General features: G+C 34.0%; 1 protein-coding gene across 1 annotated transcript in view; it reads left to right on the top strand.

Moving 5' to 3' along the window:
- Window positions 1-3,555: 3,555 nt before the first annotated feature.
- Window positions 3,556-15,012, top strand: part of LOC147581008 (protein eyes shut homolog) — a 345,678-nt gene continuing 334,221 nt past the window's right edge. Inside the window, exons 1-2 of the mRNA XM_086707166.1 lie at window positions 3,556-3,675; window positions 14,714-14,838. The gene's annotated coding sequence lies outside the window, so the exon portion shown is untranslated. The remainder of the gene's footprint in view (window positions 3,676-14,713; window positions 14,839-15,012) is intronic.

Here is a 15,012-nt window from a genome sequence, read left to right as displayed (position 1 = left end):
AAATAAGTATAAGAAACTATCACAGTTTAGAGGAGCTAAGGAGATATGGCAACTAAATGTTCTTGTGTCCTGGATAAGAGGCTGTAACAGGAGAGAGAGAGAGAGAGAGAGAGAGAGAGAGAAAGAAAGAGAGAGAGAGAGAGAAAGAAAGAAAGAAAGAAAGAAAGAAAGAAAGAAAGAAAGAAAAAAGGAAAGAAAGAAAGAAAAAAGGAAAGAAAGAAAGAAAGAAAGAAAGAAAGAAAGAAAGAAAGAAAGAAAGAAAGAAAGAAAGAAGAAAGAAAATGAAAGGAAAGAAAGAGGGAAGAGGGGCACCTGGGTGGCTCACTTGGTTGGGCGACTGACTTCAGCTCAGGTCATGATCTCACGGTTTATGAGTTTAAGCCCCGCGTGGGGATCTGTGCTGACAGCTTGGAGCCTGGAGCCTGCTTCAGATTCTGTGTCTTCCCCTCTCTCTCCCCCTCCCCTGCTCACGCTCTGTGTCTCTCTGTCTCTCAATAATAAATAAACGTTAAAAAATTTTTTTAAAGAAAAGGAAGGAAAGAGAAAGACATTAGGTAAAAACTAAGGAAATCCTCATAAAATACAGACTTTAGATAATAATATTGTACCAACATTGGATAATTAACTATGACAAATGTATCATATTAATGTAAAATGTTAACAATAAAGGAAACTGGGTATGGAGTATATGGAAACTCTCTTAACTACCCCTGCAACTTTTCTATAAACTTCTATAAATTTTTTGTAAGTCTAAAATTATTTTAAGAAAAAGAATCTATTAAATAATTGTTAAAGTTACTTCCTTCAAAAGAACTATGAGGCATATAGTTGTTTTTTCCTTGCAGTGTAACTTAAAAATAATATTAATATTGATGATGGATTAGAATGTGGATAACTAGGCATTTCTTATAATGCTGGCAAGTATCTAAATTAATAAGAGTATTTTTGAAGAACAATTTATGATATTAAAGGAAAGGCAGTGAAAACTTCAGTCATGAACAAAATGAACCCTAATTTGTTTATTTTCCATAGGGGAACACCACCAATAGAGAATTTCCTCTAAAAAGAATTGGGTTTCTAGAAGCTACAAAGAAGAAAGTTTGTAGTCTTAGTAGTAATTTATTATCAAGGATTTTTACTTCTTAGTGAAAAATGAATTCATACATCCATACATAGTTAAAACAGGTTTTGTTGTTAGGACAGAGTCTTCAATTTAGGTTCAGTGAGCGTGTAGCATACTAGGGTTGCTAGAACATGATGGATTGTTTAATACATAATTATTTATTAGCTTTGGCTTGGTAGAGACAGATGCTGGAAATAAAGAGCCAAATTTGGATAATGAGTATAGGCTGTGCACCACGCAATCACACTTTTTGGTTTTAAATTCCAACTATGTAATTTGCTAGTGCTGTGACCTTAGAAAAGTTACTTGTGCATAAGTTTTCAGTAAATATTAGCTATTGTATAAACAGATCTAAAATTATAGAATTCTCTTATCTCCATTTATTAATCTATCCTTTTTTTTCTATCAACACCCCAGACTTGCCTTCACATATTATGTGTCAGCCATTTAAAATTTCTTGTAATTTCTCGATTAACCTACACTGTTCTTATTCTCATCTTTGTATATATTCTTCCTAAAGCCAAATGAACCTATCCATATGTTTTATTTTATAATTATTTTACTATAATCCTTAATATATTATAAAATTTGCTACTTCTCTATTTTCTCAATTAGGCAGGTTATATTGAAGGCAGACACAAAATTTAATTTTTTTCATATGTTCTAGGATTCAGAAAAGATCTGTCATGTTGTAGGCACTCAGTACAGACACTCCAGAACATTGCACTTTAATTATTGTTTGTATATCCTCCATCATTTCTTAGACCATGGTTTGACAACTGACATTTTAGTGGTTTGTATAAAATTAGCCTTGAAGGAATAATATGAAAAGGAAACAAAGCAGATGCACTCAATGCCATTCCTTGTATTTGTTTCCTAGGGATGACATAACAAATTACTACAAACTTGTGGCTTAAAACAATAGAAACTTATTTGGTCACAGTTGTAGGGAAGAGAAATCTAAAATCAAGATGTCAACAGATCACACTTTCTCAATAGGTGCTAGGAGAGAATCCTACCTTTTTTTAGTTTCTAGAAGTTCCACATAGTCTTTGACTTGGAGTTGCATGACACCAACCTCCACCTCCTTCTTTACATGCCCCTCTTCCCTATGTGTCTTCTCTTCTTATAAGGAGACTTGTCTTTGAATTTAAGGCCCACCCGGTTAATTTAGGGTGAGCTCTTCTCAAAGATCCTTAACTTGGTTACATCTGCAAAAACCTTTTTTCCAAATACGGTCATGATCACAGGTACCAAGTATTAGGGCTTGGACATACTGTTTAGGGACCACAGTTCAACCTTTTATATCACCTCAAGGCAAGGTACAGTTGTATATTCCTGAATCTCTGAAAACACATTTGAATGAGAGAATTTCCAGATGAAAGGTAATATCACTATCAAACCAAGAATAAGCAGAACCAATACTTTAAACGTTATATTGCCTTCTATAATGGCTTTAGTTATATGCTAAATTTAAAATTATTTTATAAATTTAAATGTGTCCAGGTTTTAGGGTAATAGGGGTCACTAGGGAATCTCCCCACACAAGTATTTGTGTGGATAAAGAAAATGTGATATATACACATGCACATGCTCACACACAATGGGATATTACTCAGCCATAAAAAAAGAATGAAACTTTGTCATTTGCAACAATGTGGATGGAGCTAGAGTATAGTATGGTAAGCAAAATAAGTCAGTCAGAGAAAGACAAATATATGATTTCACTCATTTGTGGAATTTAAGAAACAAAATAGATGATCATAGGGGGAAAAAAGAAGCAAACCAAGATGCAGACCTTATAACTATAGTGAACAAACTTATGGTTACCAGAGGGAAACTGTGTGAAAGATGGGTGAAATAGGTGATGGGGATTAAGGAGTGCTCTTGTGATGAGCACCAGGTATTGTATATAAGTGTTGAATTACTGTATTGTACACCTGAAGCTAATATTATACTGTATGCTAACTGGAATTTAAATAAAAACTTCAAAAAAATAAGTATTTGTGAAACACTTTATACACTATCAAGGTTTTCACTATTTTAAAAGTTTATGATCTTATAATTAACTTTAGTCAATGATCTCTATAATACAGGCATGGATACTTTAATAAAACATGTATATCAAGCTACATATACTTGAAAGAGAATGAAAAGAATAAAATCTAAAATGACTGAGCTCTGTGATACTTATGCACTTTTCCCCCTCTTTATCTGTGGTTGTGGTTGCTTTTAGTCAGTAGGCCTTAATTTTATTGAAAATATTGAACTAAATTAGTTCTCATAAACCAACCATAATGAACTACTTCATGTGCTTAATTTTACTCAAATTTGAAAAATATGAACTCCATAATATAGACTCATGTATATATTATATATATATGTATGTATGTGTGTGTGTTTATATATATATTTTTTCTTTCTTAGATGTCTTCCTGGATTTTCTGGAAAATTTTGTAAAATTAATATAAATGAATGTTCTTCATCACCGTGTCTAAATGGTGCAAACTGTGGAGATCACATCAATGGATATATTTGCAAACGTCAACAAGGTAATTATTGAAAAAATGCGTATTTAATACATTTACAAAATATTTTTATGTATGTATGTGTGCATACGATTTTGACAATACCCTCAACCAATAACATTAATTATCAACCAAGTTTTAAGCAATGAACACACTTAAAAAATATGAAATGGATGTTCTATGATGCTAGTAACCAATCACTTAGGCTATTAGCAGGAAATCCTAGTGTTTAGAGTATATCTTACTACAAGTGTTTTCTACATTTGTGTAAACTTCATAATCCTGATCTTTATGTCAGTTGTGCCTGGCACACAGCAGGTCCTTTATAAATGTTAGCTCTTATCAATATTGAAATCATTATTACCTCCAACAAAGGTCAGTATAGAGATGGACAAGCTTAGTAAATTGATTTTATTTAAGGAATAATTTATAATTGGTGTTTTGGCCATTTCTGCCTTTGGTCATATTCTTTTTAAGTATACATTGATTAAAAAAACTTGTGTCCATGCATCTTTTTCCCTCTCTTTCTTCTAGTTTCTACCTTTGCAGATTTGTTGCTTTTTTCCTGTGTCTTCTGTCACTCATCTTATCTTGAACATTCAGGTGCATCCACTCAGAAGAGATGGTGAATGCCTAATTTCCTCAAGAAGTAATAAGCTCTCAGGAATATAAATGGGGTATATTTTTGGTCACTAAAAAATAATAATCACCATTTACAGACTCCACAGAGGACTTGAGACAGTTTGTTGATACCCCCTGGGTTCTGGGATTCTGGTTATTTGGGTCCCCTGAGGGCATAACAGCCAGGCAGCCATGTGGGTAGTAGGGCTCCTGTTGTTTATGTGAAATTATACAAACTAGCGAACACTTATCAATTGAGTATCATGACATGTTGTTGAGAAGTTGAACATTTACTCAGCACACTACTCTGTTTTGGCATACTCTGTAGGTTTTATTTGATCAGATACAGCATCTGAAAGCATTTCTACCTGAATGTTGAAATTGCCACCTAGACATAAAATTATAACTCTTGCAGATAAAAGAAGTAGAATAAACATTTCAATTCTCTGATATTAAAACAATGAACACCATTTCAGAAGCTTGTCTCTTTTAAGCAAAAATATCTTTATCAAGGTCTGAACATTTAAAATGCTATAATAGTTGCCACAAGCAATGAATGTAACCTTACAAAGGCAGTTATGAAACACAACACTTATATGAGTCATTTTTACCATTTCAATATATATCTTATAATTCCTAGGTTTCTTTTTTACAGTAATATGTGTATCTTGCCATTGCTAGATTAGTTTTGATGCTCTAGGTTAAGATTTATAGTACTGTAGACTCACTTGGAAGTATGGAGCCATTCTGAAGCAGTTGCAGCATTCAAATGAAGCCCCATTCTGAGTGCTTCTCACCAGTCCATAGTAGAAAGTGGAAGACCTCCTTCCTCAAAAATGATACCCATGGGGGCGCCTGGGTGGCGCAGTCGGTTAAGCGTCCGGCTTCAGCCAGGTCACGATCTCGCGGTCCGTGAGTTCGAGCCCCGCGTCGGGCTCTGGGCTGATGGCTCAGAGCCTGGAGCCTGTTTCCGATTCTGTGTCTCCCTCTCTCTCTGACCCTCCCCCGTTCATGCTCTGTCTCTCTCTGTCCCAAAAATAAATAAAAAAAAAAAAAAAAAAAAAAAAAAAACGTAAAAAGATCTTTAAAAAAAAAAAAAAAAAAAAAAAAAAAATGATACCCATGTGTTGCTAGGTGTCAGTCAGAACTTGCGGGTACTTTTGACTTAGCCTGAGATTCTTTTCTTTTTTTAAAAAAATTTAATGTTATTATTTATTTTTGAGAGAGAGAGATACAGAGTGCGGGGCTTGAACCCACAAACTGCAAGATCATGACCTGAGCCACAGTCAGATGATTAACCAACTGAGCCACCCAGGCACCCCAAGCCTGAGATTCTTCACAGTCTAGTCACAAAAGCAAAGACCAAGTAAGCAACAACCAAACAAATTCTTGGAAAATGCTGTAGATACCCTCCCAGGCCCTTGTCCCTGCTCCCAAGGGCTCTTTCCAGGCAAGGCTCTGAATCATACTGATGTACCTTTCCTCCAAAGTTATTTGAAGAATAACTTTGTTTGAAGAATAGTTGTTCTCTTGAAGATTACTTTTCATCCCTTCCTCATTTTATTTATTAGCATAGCTAGCTGAGGGGTTTTTTCAGGGTTTTTAAAATGTGTATAGTAAAATTTACTCTCTGGCATATAGTTCTTTAGTTATGACAAACGCATAAAGTTGTGTAACTACCACTACAGCCAGTCATGTAACCACCATCTCCCAAAATGTGCTCATGCTACCTTTTTCCACCCTCAACATAAATTGGTTTTGATATAATTCTCATTCTTTTCTTTACCATTTTTGTCCTTGATAATCTACCCATTGTTGAGTTCTTCTTTTTCTTGTGTTCTGAATTTTAGATTTTAAAAGCAGCCAAATGTGGGAGGACTTTGACATTTATGTGTTTGGAAATTACAATAACAATGCTAGAAAATGGACACCTTTCTATTTTATGTGCATTGACTTATTTAGCTTTTATAACAACCTTATGTAGAAGGTACTATTATTATCTCCTTTTACCAGTGAGAAAATGTAGTCCAGATTCTTTGGGTAATCTCCCATAGCACATTAGTGGCAAAGCTGAGATTCAGAGCCAGGAAGTCTGACCTGGTGTTATACACTCATTTTTTATGTTCCCCAAAGAAGGGCCTTCAACTGAATAGCAGCTACCCATAATGTTTCAGTTATGCCAGGTGAATAAGTTCTAGGGATCTATGGTGCAACATTGTGCCTATGGTTAAAAGCACTTAACAGCTCTTGCTAAAGGATAGATATCACCTTAAATGTTCTAACTACAATAAAAAATAAATAAAATTGACAACCATTTTTTTAAAAGGAACTTCACCAGTAAGATCTACCAGTGTTTTATAGCTTAGTCTTAGATGTTAGCAATTCTAACCATTATGAGATTTCTTCAGGAAGGTTGCTTGCCCACATCAGTCTGATTATCTCCTAAAAAGCTTGATAAGCAAAAACTGATAACTTACCATTTTTCTGAGTAGTTCATAAAAACATGCATTTTCCCAAATGTCACAGAAGGACACACAGGCTAATTAATTTGATTTATACAGGTCCACTCTTCTCTTATCCTTGGAGGAAACCAGCCTTAAATAATGTTGATAATTCTTTCTTAGGCTCTGGTCTACATCATGTCATCATCCTTACCTTACACAGTGTCTGATAGAAGCCTGCCTTCACTACGTATTTACTTCTGTCTTTAAATTAGTTAAGTACTATAGGGACGCCTGGGTGGCTCAGTTCGTTAAGCATCTGACTTCCACTCAGGTCATGATCTCATGGTTCGTGAGTTCGAGCCCAGCATCGGGCTCTGTGAGTCATGACAGCTCAGAACCTGGAGCCTGCTTCGGATTCTTTGTCTCCCTTTCTCTCTGCTCCTCCCCTGCTTGTGCTCTGTCTCTTTCTCTTTCTCGAAAATAAGTAAACATTTAAAAAATTTAAATTAGTTAAGTACTATAAATTACTGCCATATTTTATTTTCATCAGTTGAAAATCTTAAGTTCACATCATATTACCAATTATCAGAATTATTTTGTCTTCATGTAACAACAGCTCTTCCACCATTGTCATAATCTTGGGTGACTCTTTCACTGTAACTCAAGGTTTGTATTTATCCTTTTGTCTCCATCTCCTCTACTTTATAGTCCAAATAAGGATATATGGGACTTGGAATATTCTGAACAGAACAGAGTTCAAACAATTAAATGCCAGTTTCCTCACTAGATATATCTGTAAAACACAACTGAAATTTGGATTGATATAAGTAGGTTAAAGACACCCTAAATGTTATTTAGTTTTGGGCCACCAAATCCTGTCTGAGAAGTTGTATTCTAGTGGAATCTCACAGAGTGTTCAGCACTTATTGAAAAGAACAATCCATTTATGATGCTGGCCAATGTTGTGTAATCGTAGACGGGACTATAGTTACCACAAGCCCCTCCCTCACTGTAAGGGGACAGATGATTATGCCCTTTCCTCCAAGATACCTAGGTACATTACTTGACAAGGAAGGACGGGTTCCATCTCAGAACTCACTCATCCTCTCCACATGAGATCATCGTGCAGGTTACAACCTGAACAGCATTCAGGACAATCCTAATCACAGAGCTCCTCCTTTGCCTGCTTAGTGAATTCAATGGCTAGTGAACTCATTTCTATGGAAGTATTAATACAAGCATTCAGATTATTTTATTAAGAAAAACATGCTTACTTTTGTTTTAGCCTCAATATTCACATTTATAGTGTTATATAAAAATGTTTAACACCCAGTAAGTGAAACCACAGTTATCCCATTAAAAGCAAATTGAAACTGAGAGAACAATCTCTGTATTGCAAATGTGAATGCCTCACCCAGAGTTGTTCTCAGCCCCTGGGGCAGTCACTCTGCCCAGACACTTTTTATGCTCAGGAGGGTTGTAATAGTGTTTATATAGGTGATGATATAAACTGTGGATACACATTTTGCTCTTAAAATAGCATTATTCATTTTGAAACAGAAATGCTGCATTGTCCTTGGAGCAACGAAACACAGAAACAGAAACAAATAGTTTCTTCCATGAATACTCACAGTTAATAACTCAGGGATATGACTTTTGTATTCAGAACAGAAGAGATACATAATGATCTTTTTTTTTTAATCAAGACCCATGAAAAAGTGAAATATCATTAATATGAAATAAAGAAAGTATACTATTGTATTGTCATGAAGATTTAGATGTAAAAATCAATTCTACATATTCTAGAATTAGACTAAGAAAAAATGATTTTAATTTGTCATTCAATTACTGAATAATACATTAACTAGTAAGACAGAATTATTTTAGGTTTAGGTTTAATTTTATTTTATTTTATTTCCCCAGATTAGCACTTGGTGCTGAGAGGGAAAAGGAAATGAAAGTAAAATATATAAATCTTTCAAATAGTGACTTTTATTTTCATCAATAAACTCTAACTATTATAACTGCTATGTTACAGCAGAGAATGGTAGTATTAAAACAGGTCAGTGTTTCCAGTTGTATATGTACTTAAAAACTTGTAATCAACTTAAAATTAGTCTAATTTGTTCTTATTTTTATTACAATCTGACATCTAAATTCTCTATTTTATATCCTCATTGTTTGATATGATTTATTCTGGAAGCACTTAATTTCTACTGTATATGAAAATAATACATTAGTACTGAGTTTAACACCATAATGATTTGATTACTTTTCTGGATTGCTAATGAAAACTATTTTCTGAATATCTGGTTACTTTATTACATATGGACATCAAACTACAGAGGATTCAAGGAATGTTTTCTTCTTCTCTGCTTCTAAACCTTTTTTTTTTTTTAATCTTACCCACCAAATTTTCATTTGTCTGTTTTATAGTCCCTTAATTGGTTCCCATTTCTTATCATCACCTTGCCCACACCACTACAAGGACATCATCTTATTTATTTACTTTGTTATATTTTTTTTAATTTTTTTTTCAACGTTTATTTATTTTTGGGACAGAGAGAGACAGAGCATGAATGGGGGAGGGGCAGAGAGAGAGGGAGACACAGAATCGGAAACAGGCTCCAGGCTCTGAGCCATCAGCCCAGAGCCCGACGCGGGGCTGGAACTCAGGGACCGCGAGATCGTGACCTGGCTGAAGTCGGACGCTCAACCGATTGCGCCACCCAGGCGCCCCAATTTGTTATATTTTTACAAAACAAAACAAAACTAGTGAAAAAGCATTATTTACATACATAAGCTCTTCCCAAATGCCACAATCCCAAGTGTACTTAAGCAAGGTGCTGAGCAAAGAACTTCTGGAATCTGGGTAGAATAAAGTTCAAATCCCAGCTTTGTGACCTGGTAAAACCCTCTGATTCTCAATTTCATGATAAAATTGGGGGGGGGGGGGAGGAAATCACCTAAAACGTTGTAAAGCACTAAACATAGAATTATAGTTAAGATATATTATTTTTGTATGAGACAGCCTGAGCCCATTAGCCCATGTAAATTTTACTTTTCAAAGTATCTGTTTCTTCATTCACAAAATTGGAAAATAAACTCATCCATAGAGTTTGTTCAGCATGGCACCAGGAACAAATAATAGTAGCCAACGTTTCTTTAAAAAAAACTTACTATGTACTGTGTTTAGAATTTGCACAGATCATTTCACTCAAATCTCACCATAAGTTTATGAAGTAGGTACATGGCTATTTCCTTTTGCAAGATCTTGTAACTTGCCTCAGCTTTCACAGCAAGTAGCCAGACTCTGGGGCCTGTGAATATACCACATCCACCAAAAATTTAAAAAATACAAGCTAATTTTATTCACTATTTATTACATTGCTAGTTTCCATCTCTCTTCATTACCTTTTTTTTTCCTAATGCATATTATGAAGCTGAAAGAATTTTGACTTCAAAGACTGGCTCCCTGGAAAAAGATCTAAATCTAATCCAATTTTATATATTTTATATATATAATTCCAATATATATATAATTCCAATATATATATAATTCCAATATATATATATAATTCCAATTTTATATATATACATATATATGTATATACACACACACATATATATACACATGTATATATATACATATATACATACACATATGTATGTATACATGTGTATATATACATATATATACATATATACATACATATGTGTATGTATATATGTATATATATATAATTGCATATAACTATATTTGTTAAATATATATTCATTATATATACACATAAAAGAAACATCTTTTCTAGCAACAAGATAAAAGGCTATAAATTATTTTCCACTGACCTTTAGTAACCAAAGCACATATATTTGAGATAATAGACTCAAATTATGATTAATATTTGTGTTAAAACATTTTGTTATATACATTTGAGATATAAAACTTTAAAATTCAACATCTGTATACACTACAAAATGATCACCACCTCACCACCTCAAGTTTCATTACCATCCATCACCATACAGTTGACCCTTTTTATCCATTCTGCCCACGCCCAACTTCCTCCGTCTCTTTACCAGTAGTCTTTTCTCTATGTCTATGAGTTTTTATTTTGCTTATTTGTTGTTTTGTTTTTAATTCCATGTGAGTGGAAATCATACAGTATTTGTCTTTCTCCATTTGACTTATTTTACTTGGCTTAATAGGTCTGTTACCGAACCCAAGTTCGGCTATCCCTGGTTGAAATGCCATTACTGAAATGCCATGGTTGAAAGGCCATTACTCAAGAGACAAGTTTTTGATTGGAAAGGAATTTGAGCTTTATTCAGGAGGCCAGCAACCTAGGGAGAAGGCAGACTCTTGTCTCCAGAGGTTTCCACCTGGCCCAAGGGTTTTTAAAGGAATTTAGGGAACTTAATTAGCAAAGGGAGTACAGTGGCCTACAATATTTCTTGATTTCATATTGACTCAATGATGCCAGCTACATTTTCTCAGTTCTCCAGAGTTGAGCAAGGGGGGTTTCTGTTTGTGTTTTGTGATGTGTAACAGTACTCTGTTCTTGCTGCAAAGGTCAGCAAGGTCTTCAGGTACACAAAGGGAGTTAAGTAAAATCATCTATGTGACCTAGAAAGAAAAACAATTTGCTAAACAATAGGTAGGCTAATCAGATAGCCGAGGTGGCTTCAAACAGACTTGCTGGCTTCTGTGGCCTGGAAAATTTCTGGTTCTTCACTCCTTAAGTCCAGTGGCCTGCAAATCAAAGAAAATAAATTAATTCTGTTATACATCAAGGGACTTAGGTTAGCAAGTAAGGAATATGTTAACTCTTAAGACTGTTTGAAGTGCTGTTACAGGTTCATCCATGTTGTCACAAATGGAAAGATTTTGTTCTTTTTTATGGCCAAGTTGTATTTATTCCATTGTATAAGTATGCCACATATTCTTTAACCATTCATCTATTTTAATGGTTATAATTGGCACTCAGCATCCATTACTGTCTATTGTGGTTTCTGTACTGCAGAGACAAGAAAACGAAAAACTGCAATATCTAGACTTCCACTGAAGCTGATGTGAATAGAAATTGTGTTCCATCAATAATAAATATACGTGAAATGTAGATGATCTAGTGGAGATCATTTCTAGATGTCTTAGCAATTTCATATGGTGGATAAGATCATGGACACGTGAGATTTTCTGAGTCTCTGACTTTGTATTAAAATACAGAACCATCTGGAATGGCAGTGGGACTCTATAATGTAGTGTTCAATCACTAGCTTCAGCGTAGAAAGGGGCAGCCAGGGAGATCGTGCTGGCTGCTTCCTGGTAATCCAGCTTCCTTTATTTAGTACAATGAGTTCTTAAACTGAATAATTCCAATGTTGGCTTTTATGTTTCTCAATTTCCTGATTATAGTTGAGGTAGTATCTCCCAGAGAGTCATATCTGTGGTTCTTAGAGTTACTCCTACAGCCCTTCCTTCTAATAATTTTGGAAGCATCTTATTCTTGGTTATTACGACTCTTTTTGCTTGAATACCTAGAGTGGTTTCTGTTTCCTGTGCTAAATCTTGACTAGCTTATATTGTATCCTAGTTTGTAGTTTTTGAGCAACACATCCATAATGTTCCCCGCAGCTTAACTGCACTTTAGACAGGCCTCAAGACTCCATGCTCCTGACCTCCCTTTCTTCAGAGCATTTGCTTTAGAAAACTAGTAATTGTAACTTTTTTCTCTGCCCCTGAAATGTAAACTTTCTTTCAGCCTCTTGCCAATTTTACAATCCAGAAATGTCTTTCTCAAGTACCAGGGAGTCATCCTTTTGAAATGTAATTACAGAAAAGGATAGGGCCTCTCCCTCCCCAACTAGGATCTGCGGAAAGCTAGGAGCCCACTGTTAATAAGTGACAAGTACCAAACACAGATATACAAAGCACTTTGACCAACCTCTCCCCCAGCCCAGTATCCTCCAGTATTTTCCCATTAGCTCACTCCAGCATTTGAAAATCCTCCCACCTACCTTTGGTTCAGTGCAGTTAAATTCCATCTCTTTCCCCTGTTTCAATAATCTCTTTCTTTCTTATTGAAATACTCTTGAATAAAGTCTTCCTTGTCTTTTTAACTGGTATGATGATTTTCTTTTCTTTCACAGTTCTCATCTTATGGTTTAAAGTTTTGTAATGTCCTTCATAATATTAGAAGCAAGAGGAAAAATACTTCATCATTTTTAATTGTTTAAACTATATTGTGAACTGTTTTATTCAATCAAAAGAATATATAATTAAGGAATATTTATTTTATAAAACAATATAATAAACATTTGTGTACCTTCCATTGGCTTCAAGGAATAGAATATTAGCAGTAATTCCAGCCTCATCTATATTACTCACTGAATACATTAATATCCCCCTACCCTAGAGTGACTGTTCTGAGCTTTATATTCAACATTCCCTACTGTTCTTCTTTAGAGCTTTATTTTATATATGTATATCGCTAAGCATATACATATATTAATAATATACATATATAATAACATACATGATATTAAGTTTGTATGTATATAATAATAATATACATATATAATAACATACATGTTATTAAGTTTGTATGTATTTGACTTTTACAAGAACAGTTAATCAATGTAAGTATTTTTATGGAATATGCTTTTATGTTCAACAATATGTTGGATATTCAACCTTGTGAGAGACTGGTCATAGTGGCTTTTTATAAGCCCTGCAAAAATGTTTTTTTTCTGTATCACCTTTTATAGCCTCCATAGTAGAGTTGCCTACAGAATCAACTCAGCATATGAAAGAGCATTATGAAGTGAAGTGAAAAGAGTCTTGGATGTGGATTTGGTAAATTTAGTCTTTTGGCACCTCATTCTGAGTTTGATCTGGACTCTGCCAAATCTTTTAAACTCGTGTCGTGTTTTTCTTCTTACAATGCTGTTTTGCATTAAATCACCTCTAAGCACCTCAGAATACTTATGTAATTGTTCTCTTATAATTTATCAAAGAGGAACAGTGAGACTATATTGCTAAGCAAGAACAAGAATAAGAATGCATTTCCCGATAGCCAGAGGTCAGATTAAATGCTGTTGAATAATACATAGAAAAATAAGGCTTGAATATTTGCAATTACAGTATGCATTATAGTATACATAGGCAGTATACAATTATAGTATAGATAGGCAGCTAGTAACAGCTGCCTCTAAAGACTTATTGTCCCTATGTAGAATGGTATTTTCAAGTTAAAATGTTCCTAACATATTAAGGATCATTGTAAATAGATCCCTTATAGGAAAGAATCAATGATTTTTAAAAGTGTTCTTAATGTATAACTAGTAAACTATAGTTTTAATATTATCTTGGGGATAGCTTAGCAATGTTGGTTGATAGGTTGGTGATAAAATAATGGCAAAAGCCAAAGAAAAAGGGCAAACACACAATGTTTTAATTTGGAATATTACAATGTTTAAGCATTCTTACTGCTGATAATGAGCTGAACATAGACATATTATTTAAATTCTGTAGAAGTACAGCATAAGAAATACTTACTGTAAAATGCTACAAGTATTACAAGAAAACATTTTATATCCAGGAATATGGAATAATTGCTTTCCTTTGAGTTTAAGATTCATATTAAATGGAAGTATGAAATCTGTTTATTCCATTACCTTCTATGTATTTATTCCAAGGTAAAATAAAGATATTTGGATAGGTGATGTAGAATGGCACCATAGGTACAAGCCAAAACTTTATTTTACATATAAAGTAAATTTGCTTCCATTTTTATATAACTGTGTAATTTTAGGGGAAATTATTTATATTCTCTAAGTTTAATATTCTCATCTACTGAATAGAGATAATAATATTACTACCTGATATAATATAATTATAATTATAAAAAATAGTAAGAGTATTGTTAACTATACATAAGCTATTTATTATATTATTATTAAAAATTGAATATATGTTTTGTGATTGTGTTTAACAGGGTGGTCAGGACATCACTGTGATAATGGACTTGAGGAGTGCATTTCCAAATTGTGTGTGCATGGAATACGCATAGAAAATGAACCTGACTTTGGCTCAGAATGTTTATGCATATCTGGATTTGTGGTAAAGACTATTGATGGTTTTGTTGTGATACTTTTTTCATTGCTTCTGAAATATGGTGAATAATAGAAAATTCTTTGGTGAGAAATTAGGTTGGAAAAGTTAATATTAGTGTTTCTTTCTCTGACTGTACATGCTGCTTCTCAGCATTCCCTTTTCCTTTCTTGTCCATTCATC

The sequence above is a fragment of the Puma concolor genome, chromosome B2 (assembly GCF_028749965.1).
Source record: "Puma concolor isolate L17-30 chromosome B2, mPumCon1.1.hap2, whole genome shotgun sequence".
Lineage (NCBI taxonomy): Eukaryota > Metazoa > Chordata > Mammalia > Carnivora > Felidae > Puma > Puma concolor.
This window is presented reverse-complemented; position numbering and strand designations above follow the sequence as displayed.